We start from the raw sequence: 14,749 nt of genomic DNA on the forward strand, positions 1-14,749 counted from the left end.
TGCTTTCTTTTTCACTCTAGATTTTAAATCATAGATGGTAAGGTATTCCTACTTCATGGTAATAAAAGGATTTTTCCCATCTTTTCTTTTAGTACTTTTATAGGTTTGTTCCTCAACATTCACACTTTTTATCTATGGAAGAGCTATAAGTGTATGATATGTGGGATTTCTCTGACTTTGTCTTTTTATCAGGGCTACCTGGATTTCTAAACATAATTTACTTAAAAAGTCCATCCTAACCTCATCACCAACATATACTAAATTTCTGTATGTTTTTAGTCCCTTTCTAGGCTTTCTAATTTGCCACATTACTTTTTATTCAAATACCAATTCTGTGTTGCTTTAATCACTGAAGCCTTAGAGAATGCTTTAAAATATAGTAGAACAAGTCCCTATATTTCCCAAATTGCTCTTCTTCTCTAGAATGTTCCTGATTGTGTTTTCATTGTATATTTTCCTCATGTGCTTTAGAATCAAATACGAAAGAAGAAAAGTAAAATGTGTTGATATTTTTGTCATTTAAAATAAGTAAATATAAGAGTTTGAGCCCATGATATGAATCAATTAACTCTCTAATAGTTTCTCCAAATAAATTGCTTTTCTTTCTATATGACACAGTGGCAAACTGTAATAAAATAATGTTCCTTGGTTAGAACTTCAGTGAACAATTCCATTTGGCATAGCTTCTGCCTTTTGGTAAAGTACATTGAGATGAAGCACTGTACTGAATCCAGCCACCTCAAGAATCAGAGCTTGGAAAGAAACAACATGGAATTTAGCTTTCCCTCCTTTAAGCATCTTGATCACAGTGAAACAAATTCCACAAGTCCTCAGGGATGACCCTGATGACCTAGTATTTACAAAGAAGCATCTTTATATTGAATCCCCCCACCCACCCACTTTAACCTCATAAAATGCAAGTCCTTGGTTTCTGATAGTAAAAGAATAATAAAAAAAAGGTCTACAGGGATTTGGGGACCAGAGGCATGGAAAGGCTATCTTACAGAGGGAAAAAAAGTATGTATTAACAACTTCAAATCTTCTACTCTCAGGGAAGAAAAGGAGAGGATTGTGACCACGATTACATGACCATTCAATTGTATGTGAATGCTTTTGAGATATCCTCTCTTTATCCAGTTCTCCATTCCATTCTTTCCACTCCATTACCTAACAGTGATTACTGAGGCAGAGATTATAGAGCTTCAATGAGAAGTAAAGTAGCTGACAACACATGCCGTCTTCCCTCAGCCTACCTCACTCCTAAAAACACAGCTAAGCTCTCAGCTATCATTTTTGTCAACATCTAGAAAATCCCTAGCCCATGTAATTAATGTCAATTCCCTAGGAAGCCCCAGACTCCAGTTAATTACCCTAAAGACTCAGAGTTGGGCCAAAGGGACAGAGGTTGGGGTGTTGAGGAGACTTAATTCTCAATGAATGGTAGGTGTGACCTCTGAGTGATGCACAGCCATCACTGACACTCGCAGGGGCAGGGCCATCATAGAAAGGTGTTGCTTCTTGGCAGGGTGGTTCCCCCACTATGATGACAGCTTGGAAGGGGCGGACACCTATGGGGAAAACCAGCCCCCTCAGCATATGGCCTTTCAATGACACATCTCTCTGAGGAGCTAAGAACAACCTGAAAAATGACATGGGCATAAGGAGGGAACCCCTGGCCCCATCCACACTCCACCACCACACTCACAGGCAACCCCACTCCTCCACTCCCCTCAAAAGGAGCAGCTGCTCTGGTGGTTTCATTCAGACTCTGAGGATTGGGCCCGTGGGAGGGGGCTGTTTTTGTACAAAACTGTAACATTGTGGGGACGGGGAGGACTGAGTTTTCTTTGGCAAAGGCACCAGACTCACAGTTGTAGGTAAGACCTCTTCCAGCTATATTTCCAGGGCTCGTCTTGGGGAAAAGCTGTTCTATTTTAGAGTGACTGTATTTTGATGTGCTAACTATGACTACAGCTTTGGCTCAGGGACCAAGCTGACGGTTGTAGGTAAGGCTGGGACTCTCTAGGGGAGGTACAATGAGGGATGGAACTCTCTCCTGGGAAATTTGGAAGGCAGGGAGACCCAGCTCCTGGGTCCTGGTTTAGGGAAATGGCATCTCTTTCTCTTCGGAGAATGTTCAGGGGGGGGCGGGTGTAAGGGCAAATCTACCAGCCAGCATAGAGGGTTCTCAGGAGACTCAGAGATGAGCCTCTGGGGGTTTAGGGCAGAGAAAGGGAAAAGAGATGGTGCTGCCTGCTCCAAGAAGTTACCTGAAAGAGGGTGGCCAAGCAAAAGCCTGGAGGATAATTAAATGAGTTGTGGAGGATCCTGACATTTGTCCATCTGCCCTCACTGACAGAGGCTCTCTTTTGGGGCTTCATGCCTTCTTTGCTCAGGATTTCATAGGAGGCCAAACTGAGTCTCTTTTTTCCTAGCTGTTCTGGGTCCTGGGCAAGCACCTAAAGGGTATATGAAGTATTTGAGGCAGGTCTGGTGGCTTTCTGAGGGACAAATCTCTGAGTGTCCCAATCTCTTCCTGAATCCCAGCTGTGCACTTGGATTCAGCAGACAATAGGGTAGTTTGAAATGGGTCCAGGAGACTGTGCTCTGGCAATATCCTCCATTCGGAGAGGGAACCCAGCTCACTGTTGTAGGTAAGTGAATCAGGGTCTGAGGGCTGGGAACCTGCCAGGAGGAGCAGGTATCAAGATGGAGCCTCCATCTTGGGTGTTTTGGTGAACAAGTATTCTTGTCTTGTTGCAGACAATAGCACCAGCCTCCAAATCCAATGATTTCATGGACTGGCTGTGCCCAGCTGGGTTACCCTACTGAGAAGCAGATAGTCTTACTACAGGTGTCACTGGGCCCATCTCTCATCTCCAAGGAGGGTACCCCATCATGATAGCCATGATATTTAGGAAAGCTTCTGGCTTAGGAGCGCTGCTTGTGGTTCCTCCAATTTCCGTCCTAACCCAGGAGAAGAGATGGCCAGAGGGAGAAGCGGGAGTGGGAAATCACACAGGGCTTGAATTGGGACTCTGACCACAACATTTTAGATTGCACAGTTGCCACCCTGACCTCACCCCATCTCCAAACTAAATTCTGCTAAGGGAAAGGGAGAGGAGAGCTGGCAGGCAGATTTGGGGAGAAAGGGAGTGAAAGGCAGCAGGTGGCAGTTTTCCTGTCAGGCTTAATGTTGTGCAACTAATGAAAAACTATTTGCAGCAGCAGAAACAAGATCCCTGAATTGGGTAAGTAAAAAGTTTTCTCTGATGATGAGGTTGGAGTTTCAGGAGGACTCCTTAGAAAATGCAGGGATTGAGAACATAGCCAAGAAAAGACTCAGAAAAAAGGGTAAGTGGAGTATATGGTAGAGCCCCAGGAGTCTGGTAAGGAATATAGCCTAGAGAAGGAAGAGTCCCCCAGACCAGATGTTCTGGGGTTTTCCACTCTCATGTTGTGCTGTGTAGCAATCAGGCACAGCATTTTGGAAGTGGAACTCGTCTCTCTGTCCTAGGTAAGGTACAGGATCAAGTGTGGTGGGGTGACTGTTCCCTGGAGCCAGAGTCTCTCCCTCCTTACACAAGTCCTAGACGAGCAGGGTTGGAAAAAAACCCACTCCTATCTCTCTGTCTGCCAACCCATTTGGTCTGGCTGATGGACTCCTTTATTTCTTTTCTCTGAGTCTTTGTCTCTATCATCAGCCTCCTTACTCCTTTGTCTGTTCATTCTTCCTCTTTTATGTGTAGTTCTGCCCCCTCCTTACCCTCATCATCTTCCCTCTTTTTCCCTCTTTCCCCATAGTGTATTTAGGTGTTTCTACTATGGATTTTCCTGGGTCCAGAGCCATGAATCCAGGCAGAGAAAGTTGCTATCCCTGCTCTCAGGATGCTACAACTTGCCCTATGACTGGAGACCCCTGCCTGGATTTTACCACTGCCATCCAGGGCTTTGTTCCATTTCACCCTCCACTGTCGGAACAGCACCAGGCTCACTGTGACAGGAGTTGGGGACCTTCTCCTGACTGGGGAGTAGTGTGAGGGATGTAATGATCAGTTCCTAGAAAAGGAATTTGGGTGTGAAGATAGAGAGCAGAGGCCCCTTCTTACCTGAAGCCCCATCGCACTCTCCTACCTTCTCCAAAGCTTCTCCGTTGTGTTGTTCTGCCATGTTTGCTGAGGGTCCTCGGCCATAGAGCTCCTTGCTTAGTGTTCAGGGCTTTGTGATTTCTCTCTCCAGGACTCTTCTCATCTCTGCTTTTTTAGTGGGTGTGTTGTTTCTTTCCCCTTTTTTTCTTTATTAGATCTCCTTTATTTTCCTTTCCATTTTAATGTGGTTTCCATTTTGGTGAATTCTTCTCTCTGTCTTCTATTTTAAAACCTTCTCAATATCTGCCTCTAGATCAGAACTGTTCTCGCCTTCATCTTCTCCTCTCTGCCTCTTCCAGTCACCTAGGGGCCATTTTAGTACTCCTGAGGTGGTTTAAGTGATCAGGAGGCAATGGGAGATCAGGTTGGTGAGCTGTGTGGGGTGGTCCAGGGACCTGAGTGTAGAGGTCTGTGTGACAGCATTGCAGGAGCTACATGTGGGTCTCTGGAGTAACTGTGCTTGGTGGGTGCCAGGAGGGGTATGTCGACAGGAACTGGAAACTTATACTATCTTGGCCACAAACAAGTTTCAGAAGGGACAATAGGTAGGAGACCCCATTTTCTCAAGCCTCAGGTTCTATGCTGAAATAATAGACTGGGAGGCTTCTACTTCAGTGTAAGAAGCCACCGGGGAAACACTAACACAACATTACCACGCTGGGAGGAAGACGGCAGGTGGGAGGAGTGGGGTGAAGAAGGGATGGAGTCTGGGCTGGAGATATATGCCAGGGCCTGAGGAACGGGGCACATAGGTCCAGCCAGGATTGGTGGTCTTGGGCAGCTTTGTTCTGCAGGTGGGACACATGCTAGGAAGTATAGTGGAAGGTACAAATCACCAGGATTCAGAAGACCCGGTTTCAAGGCGGGTTCTAACTTGGTAAGCCACTTAAACTGTCTCAGCTTATCTAAGATGTAAAAATGGAGATAAAAATACTAGTCTCTCAGGGTCCTTAAATTGTAAAGGACTGGCTTGAGAACAAATTTTGTAAAAGATTTAGCTTATTGTGGCCATGCTTGTTTTAAAATATATTTTTTTTAATTAGTGAAGTTGTGCGTTCACAGAAAAATCTTGTAAAAAATATAGCATTCTCATATACCTCTCTATTGTTGACACTTCATATTAGTGTGGTACCTTGGTCACAATTGATGAAAGTATATTAAAATTGTACTACTAACTATATTCCATAGTTTACATTAGTTGTATTTTTTTCTCATATACCACCCTATTATTAATACCTTGTGTTAGTGTCTGGACATGCTTTTTGTAGACTGTTGTTTGTCATTATTATGTCAAATAGTTTGCCTCTTTTTAGGCCTGTGTCACAATTTTTCTATGAGAAACATTTCTAAAATTTGTATAAAGTAGAGATATCTGGATTGGTCACATTTCTGCTCCCAAAATTTGCTTCAATGGTAAAAGCAGACACAAATAGAAGTCATAGTAAATTCTGGCAAGAAAGTACATGCTCAAATGATGGATGTGGTTTCTTCCACCCATTCTTTCCAGATGAATCTTCTTCCAACAAGTTCACCTATTCTTTTTCTCACATTTGTCAAGCAGGTAAAAGGGCCCGGGACTTTATAATGTGAACCTTCGGTTAAAACAGCCCTCGGATTTGGGGATCTGTCCATACTCAGCTATTAGTATTTATTGCTGTTGAGAATGCAAGGCTTGGCTGTGGACCAGGAATCCAAATCTGGCCAGGAAGGATTTCTGGGTCCTGGAAAGAAGAGAAGATTACAACCATGCTGGGCAGGCTACCACACATCCCATGTAACATGATAACCAGAGGAACCTTAACTCTGCAAGACAGGTTATGTGTAAACACAAGCAAATTGGGCAGAGTATATGGAAAAAATGTAGTCAGATGCAATGGCAGAAGTGTCTCTTCTAGATAAGAAAGACTAATTCTAATATGGCATATCACCAAAACAAAACTCATATACCTTACAAAAAGAAAAATGACAATTAGAAAAAATAAATTTAGTTCCTAGAATCAAATTGTTAGTGAAAATCTTCTAACTCCAAATCCAGTGCTCATTCAACTCTTCCACAACTGCATGTAAGTCTAAAAGATCTGATAACTATGCACCAGAAAGACTTTGAAAAAGGAAGAGAGGCAGATACACTTTTTTGAAAGAGAAATAACAAGGCCAGAAAATGAGATATTGCAACAAAAGCCAAGAAATCAGGACTTAATGTCACTCTAGGGAGGTATGGGCAATATTAGGCAGCATGATATCATAGGATAACTGAGAGAGAGAATGGTAAAGTGGAGGGACAGCAAGAACAGATAAACGGGATGATGATGCCCAAACAAACTAGATCTAAATTACATTATTTTGCTTTAATATGACCCCATTCCCTTCCACTCCAAACAGCAGCCGTCTGGCCCCACACAGCTCTCTGACCAGCCTTGCCCCAACCCCTCTTTACTTTCCAGAGGACCTGAAGAGGGTGACTCCACCCAAGGTCACTGTGTTTGAGCCATCAGAAGCAGAGATCGCAAGGACCAAGAAGGCCACACTCGTGTGCCTGGCCACAGGCTTCTACCCTGACCACGTGGAGCTGAGCTGGTGGGTGAATGGAAAGGAGGTCCAGAGTGGGGTCAGCACAGACCCACAGCCCTACAAGGAGGAACCCGAACTCAAGGACTCCAAGTACTGCCTGAGCAGCCGCCTCAGGGTCTCTGCTGCTTTTTTGGCACAACCCCCGCAACCACTTTCTCTGCCAAGTGCGGTTCTATGGGCTCACGGATGAGGACGAGTGAAAGAGGATCAGCCCAAACCCATCACCCAGAACATCAATGCTGAGGCCTGGGGCAGAGCAGGTGAGTGGGGCCTAGGAGGGTTAGAGGCACAGAAGTGTAGGGTGATGGTCACCAGAGAGAAAGGAGAGATTAGGTAGATCAGGTAGACCCAGATACAGAAAAAGAGGGGGTGGAGAGAATAAAGTCCATCATGAAGGTGGACAGGACTCATCCAGCCAATTCCCTCCCCAGATCCTCAGGCCAACAGAGCTCTGCAGCTAGGGGCCCCTTTCTACAGCTTGGCATCTGAGTAGTGAACCCTCCCCAAACCCTTCAGTGCTTTCACTCTGCAGATTTCAAGGATGCTGTGATTGACATTAGCAGAGCAAAAGAAAGGACTGTGATAGGACTATCAGAAGAAGCTGGTCTGGACCTGGGAGTCTGTGATACCTACAATGCTAACTTAATGCTTAATCTCCTTAAGAAGACAGAGTCTCTCATCCATTTCCTCTCCCCTTTTTTCTTTCAGATTGTGGGTTCACCTCAGGTGAGTGAGCCTCTCCTCTCTTTTCGCCATTTCCCATGGTGTTTGCTCTGAACCAGTGCATGGAGAGCCCTTGGACACTGGGAGATGAGAGAGGCCAGAGCTACCTGCTTACAAGTTTGTGGGTTCTCCCTTCCCCCGAACAGTGTCCTATCAGCAAGGGGTCCTGTCTGCCACCATCCTCTATGAGATTCTGCTGGGGAAGGCCACCCTGTATGCTGTCCTTGTCAGCGCCCTTGTGCTGATGGCCATGGTAAGGAAGTGGACAGGATGGGTGGTGGGTTGGAGATGACACATGAGACACAGCAACTCAGAGGTGGGAAGGAAGAGGGAGGTTCATCCCCGTCTTCAGAAGCCCAGAGACAACTTGGATCTCTACAGGATCACAGTGAAAGGCCCTCCTGGAAGGTGAAACTGAGGTCACCTGAAAACCAAGTGGGCCCTCTTACTTTCTCTAAATGCCCCCCTTACTTTTTTCTCTTGGTGACCCCTGATGCCTTCACTTCTTCAGATCAAGAAAAAGGATTCCTGAAGCCAGCTCTGGAGGTGGAAACAGGAGCTTCCATTTCTTCGTCACCCTCAATTTGGCTTCTTTTTTCCCCCATTCCCAGCCAGAGTTTTCTAAACAGCTGCTCTCATTTCTCTCTCCATCCCAGTATTTACCTCCTCTGTACACTGGCCACTCATTGCTGGAATCTCCCTAACCCATAGGAGACTTTAGCTTGCCTGAATCCTAAAGAGACCTAAACAATAAAAATGGACTGGTCTGACTTGACTCTGACTTGTGTCTGGATATTTCTTCTCCCCATCTTTGAATTCCCTTGTGATTCTCCTTTTTAAATCAGAAGAGAAGGAAGAGATATTCAAGGAATGTGCAGTCCCCTTAGGCACATGAAGTGAGGATGCCGTGACTGACCCTGCTATTCTTTGTCAGGCGCTAAGAAGAAGAGAATGCCCTGTTTTGGACATTCATTCTCTATGACAGATGTGTCTTCCCTCTTAAGTTTCAAATCAGTTTATAAAATTCTCTCTAGATAATTGGACGGGTATAAAAAAATATTTTTATCACTCCTGGAGAGACAGAAAATAAATATCCCTAAACCAAGAAATCCATCTTATTTTTATTTTTAGAAATTTTTCAATAACTCTCTATTATCTTCTTGTCATCATGGTGATATAGTTCAATGTACTTAGTATGGCATATAAGATACCACAATTGGCTTCTACCTCCTTATTCCACACTCATCTCACTCCTTTCATCCCAATGTACCTCCTGAATGACTTGATTTCAGGTCCCTTTGTACATACCAATCCTTCACCTGGAATAACATCATACTCTTATCTTGGTAACTCTTACTTGTCCTTAATGATTGAACTCAGGTATTTTCCCTCCCAGAAGCCTTCTCTGGCTCTTCCTTGCTATTTCTCTATTTCTTACTCCCCTAAGGTTGGATTACATACAGCCTCCATTTTGCTGTCATATTACTCTGTGCATACCTTCTCCATAACACTTATCACAATTGATGGAAACTATCTGTTTACACCCACTCCCCATCCCCATAATTCAGCTGTGAGTTCCTTGATAACATGCATGTGTTTTATTATATTATCTACAGGATATAGCATAGTACCTGGTTCAATGTAGGCACTCAATAAATTATCTTTGAATAAATGAATGAACCCAAGGTGATCCAATTTAAGGACAGTCATCACTATAAGACCTGCCTGAAATAATCATGTACCCTTTAACTTACAAGTCTATACTGTACAACCTTCCTTCTCTATTGCAAAGTCATACATTCACATGTTATATATATTTATACACACACATACATACTCATTGAACGCATATCATTACAATGTGTTGCTACTGATTTTCAAGGAAGCAAAGATATCTAAGTCACTTTCCCCAAGAAGTTTACCTGTTCCAAGGATAATACATTATGAAAAGAAATGGCTGAAATACAAGGCAATGCCTTGAAAAGCAATGTGCACTGTCTGCTAAAATGCAGTTAGAGCCTGCAGAGGGTCAGAGGAGGTAGTAAACTCTTCAAAGAAAGAGTCAGCCTCAAACGTCCATCCAGGAGAACAGGTATGCCAGTCAGAGACAGGAACAAATGTTCAAAGAGGGTAAAGCAGAAAATGAGGTTGGGGACTTTTTGGTACTTCTACTTAGCTGGGCTGCAAGGTTCAAAGGTAGGAGTAATAAAAAATAAGGCTGAACAAACTCAGCATATAAAAGCAACAACTTCCCCCCAACATGGAACATGACTTCTGGGGATAAGCCTCCCTGGCCCCAAGGGATTGCTACCAAGTACCAGCAAGCAGTTCATCTGGAAAAAAAAAAAAAAAGACCTTGACCAAAAGACCAAAAGGGGGAAAAGGTAAAGACAAATGAGTTTGTATGGCTAAGAAACTTCAAAATGAGTCAGGAGGCCATCCCTGAGGTAGCACTTATACACTTCTCAAAAGGATCTCATGGACAACCAAAGTAGATACTACCCCAAATAAGCAAAGCTCCTCTGGGATATGGAGACATCCAGACACTATAGTGATGGCAGATAGCTCAAGATTTAGGCCCTTGCCAGTGGGCTCTTATCTGGTATTTATGGTCCCCAGTCTGACTGAGTTAGACTCTGCAGTGTTTTCCCTAAACATAACTCTTTTGTCATTCTATTTGAATCTATAATTAGTACTAAAGTTGGTAGGTGTACATCCAGGAGACTTAAATCTTTGGGTTGTCCATGTGCCAGATGGACCCTGAATCTCAATGGGAGTTGCAACACCTACTCTCTGGTTCATTGGTCTCACTCAGGACAACTAACAAGGAGGTGAGGATGGACAGTGGAGACGATGGACAAACAACATACCAAGAAATTGAGAGTGCCTTCAACTGCAAGCAGAGAGTCCCATCCATTAGATGAATGGGATGAAAACCCCCCTCAATTAACGGTGGAGTGGGCATCACCATCCCAGAGTACTTAGGATTGGGAAATAAACTACTATGGATTAAAATAAATTTACTAGTATTCTACAATAATTCTGCAATAGATTTATTGTGATTCTAGCAATATCAACAATGGAAGAAATACCATTGCTGTTGAGGCAGTGAACCATGGATGTTTAGGGTTAGGGAGAAGGAAGAACAGGTTGTAATAGGGGGGCATTTTCAGGACTTGGGAATCATCCTGAATGACATTACAAGGACAGATACAGGCCATTATGTATCTGGTCACAATCTACACGAGTTGAACAGGAGAGAGCATAAACTACAAAGTAAACTATAATCCATACTTAGTGGCAAAGCTCCAAAATATGTTTATCAATTGCAATGAACCTATCATACTAATGAAAGAAAGATGTTGCTAATGTGGGAAAATGTGGGAGGTGTGGGAAGGAGGGCATATGAGAATCCTGTATACATCCTCTAACATTTATGTAATCGAAGTATCTTTTAAAAAATAAAAAGTGAAGAAAAAAAAAACAAAGCTGGAGAGGCAGGCTGGTGCACGCCACTCTGAGGATAAACTTGTTTCTTTAGCAACTACTGTGGGGCCCGGCACATAGTAGGTGTTCATTAGATGTTTGTGGAGTGAATGAATGAATGATAAGAAGTTTGGACTTTGTTCAGAAAGGAGTGGGGGATTATAGAAGTTTCTGAGCTGTTTGTCCTCATGCTATAATTTGCTATCACAGGCTCTGTGGATTTCCCATCAGAGTTGTCCTCTCCCCCTTTGTCCGCCCACCCTACCTCACTATAAAAACCAATCTGAACAGTGAGATTGAGAGGGGAGACCCGATGACATAGGTGGTTCTCCTTAGGGTGGTGTGCCTTCCAGCAGGGGCCTCTCTGCCTCCCCTACCACCAGCACACATGACTTTAAATTTACCCTATCTTTGTCTCTTCCAGCCCCACTCAGTCAGACCAACCTCTGCCACCTGGGCTTCCTGCCTGTGCCCTGTGGTTGGGGAGGGGGGACACAGAAGGGAGGGAACATTTTTGTACCATGATATAACATTGTGGGGACTGGGGGGGGGGGGACGGAGACTCAATACTTCGGGCCAGGCACCCGGCTCCTGGTAGTAGGTGAGTGTGAACGAGTCCAGGATGCGAGCTGGGACGGGCGCAGGGGTGGCTCGGGGTCCGGTTTTTGTGAGGAGCCCGGGGTCTGTGCTCTGCAGGCGCCACCCAGATTTTTGGGGCTGGCAGCCAGCTGACGGTTCTGGGTGAGTGTCCGCGGGCCGGGTCCGAAACGGAGGTGGTGGGGTCGGAGGGCAGTTCGCGCTTCTCGGCGCCCTGGTCCCCTCCCCTGCGCTAGAGCCCGGGGCGGGGAACCTGGAGTGGGAAGTAGCTCCAGGCGGCGGGGCGCGCGCAGCGGGGTTTGCAAGCCAGGCTGTGCTCTGTGTTCATATGAGCAGTATTTCGGCCCCGGCACCCGGCTCACCGTCACAGGTAAGATTCGGGCTTCTCTCCACTTTCCGCTCCCCACGCGCTCCGCCCCCAAACTGCCAGCCCAAGTGGTTAGCACGGAGAGGTTTGGGGTGGACCGAGCTTCGGGCCAGAGGGGAGCTGGCAATCCGTGGGATCCGCTCTGCAACTTCACGTTCCCCTCTGCTCCCGGCTGCGCGAAGGACTTTGGGGCTTGGGGATTGCCCACCACCTGGCAACACGAGCAGAGGACAAGGGGGCTTTTGGTCTTTTTTTCTTAGGTATTTAGGGACAGAATGAGCACTGGAGAAGGAGAGAATTTATTAGGATTCTGGGAGCCACAGGACTAGAGAAAGAGAAAGTTGGCCCTGGAAAAGGGTTGGAAAGGGTTGTGTAACTGCTACAAAGGCAGGAAAGAGCTGGGTGTGCAGGGGAAAGCAGGTAGGAGCTCCGGAAGGTAGGCGGGCAGCAGAACCCAGCTCCCGGGAGGTGTAAGGGGACAAAAATTATTCAGAGGGGAAGATGCAGTTGAATCAGGAAGGAGAAAAAGGATGACAAACAACAAGCGTGAAATCAGAGGCCAAAAGGATAGACTTGAGTCGGTAAAGAAAAGAATCAAAAGAAGCTTGAATTTGTTGATTTGCTATTTAGAAGTATGGGTTTAAAATTAGATTTAAGACTTCTCAGTGTCTCTCTCCAAGCCTCAAATCCCTGAAGGCCAAGGGGAGGGTGCAAGGCTCCAGCTAGTCAGCAGAGATGGTGCTGGCCCTGGGGGGAGGGGACGCTAGCCTCAGGCACTGGGGTAAATGCAGGGGTCCTCACACCCCCAATTTATATGTATATGCACTGGCCTGAAATCTCCACCATCCAACTAGGTACCCTGGGTTAAACAGCCAAGAGGAGCCAGGATGTTCTTTTTGTTGCAATCTCACATCAAAATGCAGATATTAAGTCAGTTAGAAGCAAGTTCTCTAGAAGATCTTAGAATTTTAGAACTGGAAAGGACTTAAACATCACTAGTGATGAGAAAATTGAGGTCAGAGAAGGGAACTTGCAATTCACAAAACCCATCTATTAACCTGGATAATTTGATAACAACATGGATAACAACAAGAGGCACCATTAGCAGTTGGTTTTGATCTTACAAAGGGATCCACTGGGGCTCAACTAGAGCAAACCAGGTAAGGACCAGAGGAAATGCTGGGTTCCTATGATGAGCTGGGGTGGAGAAAAGCCCAGAACTTTGGAATCAGATAAACCTGGGTCCCAACCCCAGCTCTTTTAGGATTACATTGTCTTGGACAAATTTGTCTGGGTGAACTTCACTCCTCACAACTATAAAATAGAATTAACCATACCTACCAATTTAATATTGTTGTGAGATTAAAAGAGGAGCTGCCTGAGGAATGTCCAGCAAATGGGAGATTAGTCTGGTAATTCAGTGCTTTGCTTAGTCATCCTCTTCCCTACGACTCAGTGAGGAGGCAAGGGGGAGGGGGAGGGAAGGGTAGGATCATTGCCAAAGGAAGGGCAGATTGCGGGCTGTGGGAAATGGAGGAGAGAGCTCTATATGTGTTTGAGGTAGATGGAGAAAAGGAAAGATGAGCTTTCCAATTTTACCTGAGGCTAGTTCAACCCCCAAACAGAGGTACATACAAATAGAAGCTCACTAGTAAACACAGTAACACCCATGGACCCCACAGGGACACAGACACAGAAGGGTCATTGGCCCTACCCTCACAGTGGAGGAAGAGGTAGACAGTGCTTCAGAGTATAGCTACTTCCTGCTTGTTTGCCTAGTCAATTGCATTGATAAACATCGTAGGGCACACAGGGCTCTAGGGACTTCTTCATTTCAGAAAAAGGGCTGGTATTTGCTGGGTAAGGAAGTCACGAGCAGTAACTTCTGTATGCACTGAAGGACTGATAGACTCTCAGAGCTTGGGTCTTTGAGAACAAAGAGAAAATAAGCAGGCTGAGAGCAGAAAGACTGATGGAGCCAAGCACTAGAGAAGGAAATTTACCTTGTCAGCCCCTGTTGAGCAGTAAAGACCTAGAGGCATGGTAGGTAATTAGTAAGGTAGGAGCTGGGGGGTAGGGAGGGAAGACGGGGGGGGGGGGGGGGGGGGAGGGGGGGGGTGACATTTTAAGTAGATCCAGCTACAGAATTTGCAGAGCCAGTGCAAAGTGGAAATGTAGAGTTTCAAGAGAGTGACAGCAGAACCTTAAAGCAAGTGCTGGCCCTTCTAAGCATGGGTCCTGTGTGACTGCACAGGCCACACACCCATGAAGCTGGCACTTGAAGGAGGTCACATCCTTAAGACAGATGAGATGACAGAGCAACATCTCCTCCATATTCCAGGCTAGACTAGGCTCTCATAAGAATGAGGCTTCTTCGGTTTTAACCAAAAGCGTTTAGAAACATGCAATCAGTGAAAGCCCAGAACAGAATGAAATGAAATGGAACGCAGGCCCCGAAGAAATGAGTCAGCCTAATGGGAAGGCTACATAGACATTGAACAGAATGCATTCACCAGAGACTCAGCATATACCAAGGAGATGCTTAGAACAAAAATGAGATGGAGACAACTAATACCAAGAAGTTGCTCTGATGATCTCAGATGCTTATTTTGGGAATTTGCTAGCAGGGAGTAGTATAACATTTGGAAAACAAAGGAACAAAGAAAGTTAGAATCCCTGTTTGTATTTGAAATAAGGGGCCATGACTATTGATCTGAGCTGAGGAAACTTTGGGGGTAGTCCCTGGAGGCAGAGGAATAGAATGATCTCATGAACCCCAATAAAGCCAGAAAACCTCGCATTCTCAGGAACAAACAGTGATACAAAAGTATATCTTCACATGAGTACACAAAAAGAG

The 14,749-nt window shown here is 45.2% G+C and overlaps 1 pseudogene; it reads left to right on the forward strand.

Annotated features, from left to right (window-relative positions):
* The first annotated feature begins 1,433 nt into the window (after positions 1-1,433).
* LOC101441134 (T cell receptor beta constant 2-like) lies at positions 1,434-8,217 on the forward strand (annotated as a pseudogene).
* The last annotated feature ends 6,532 nt before the right edge of the window (positions 8,218-14,749 follow it).

This window comes from Dasypus novemcinctus, chromosome 5 (assembly GCF_030445035.2).
Source record: "Dasypus novemcinctus isolate mDasNov1 chromosome 5, mDasNov1.1.hap2, whole genome shotgun sequence".
NCBI lineage: Eukaryota > Metazoa > Chordata > Mammalia > Cingulata > Dasypodidae > Dasypus > Dasypus novemcinctus.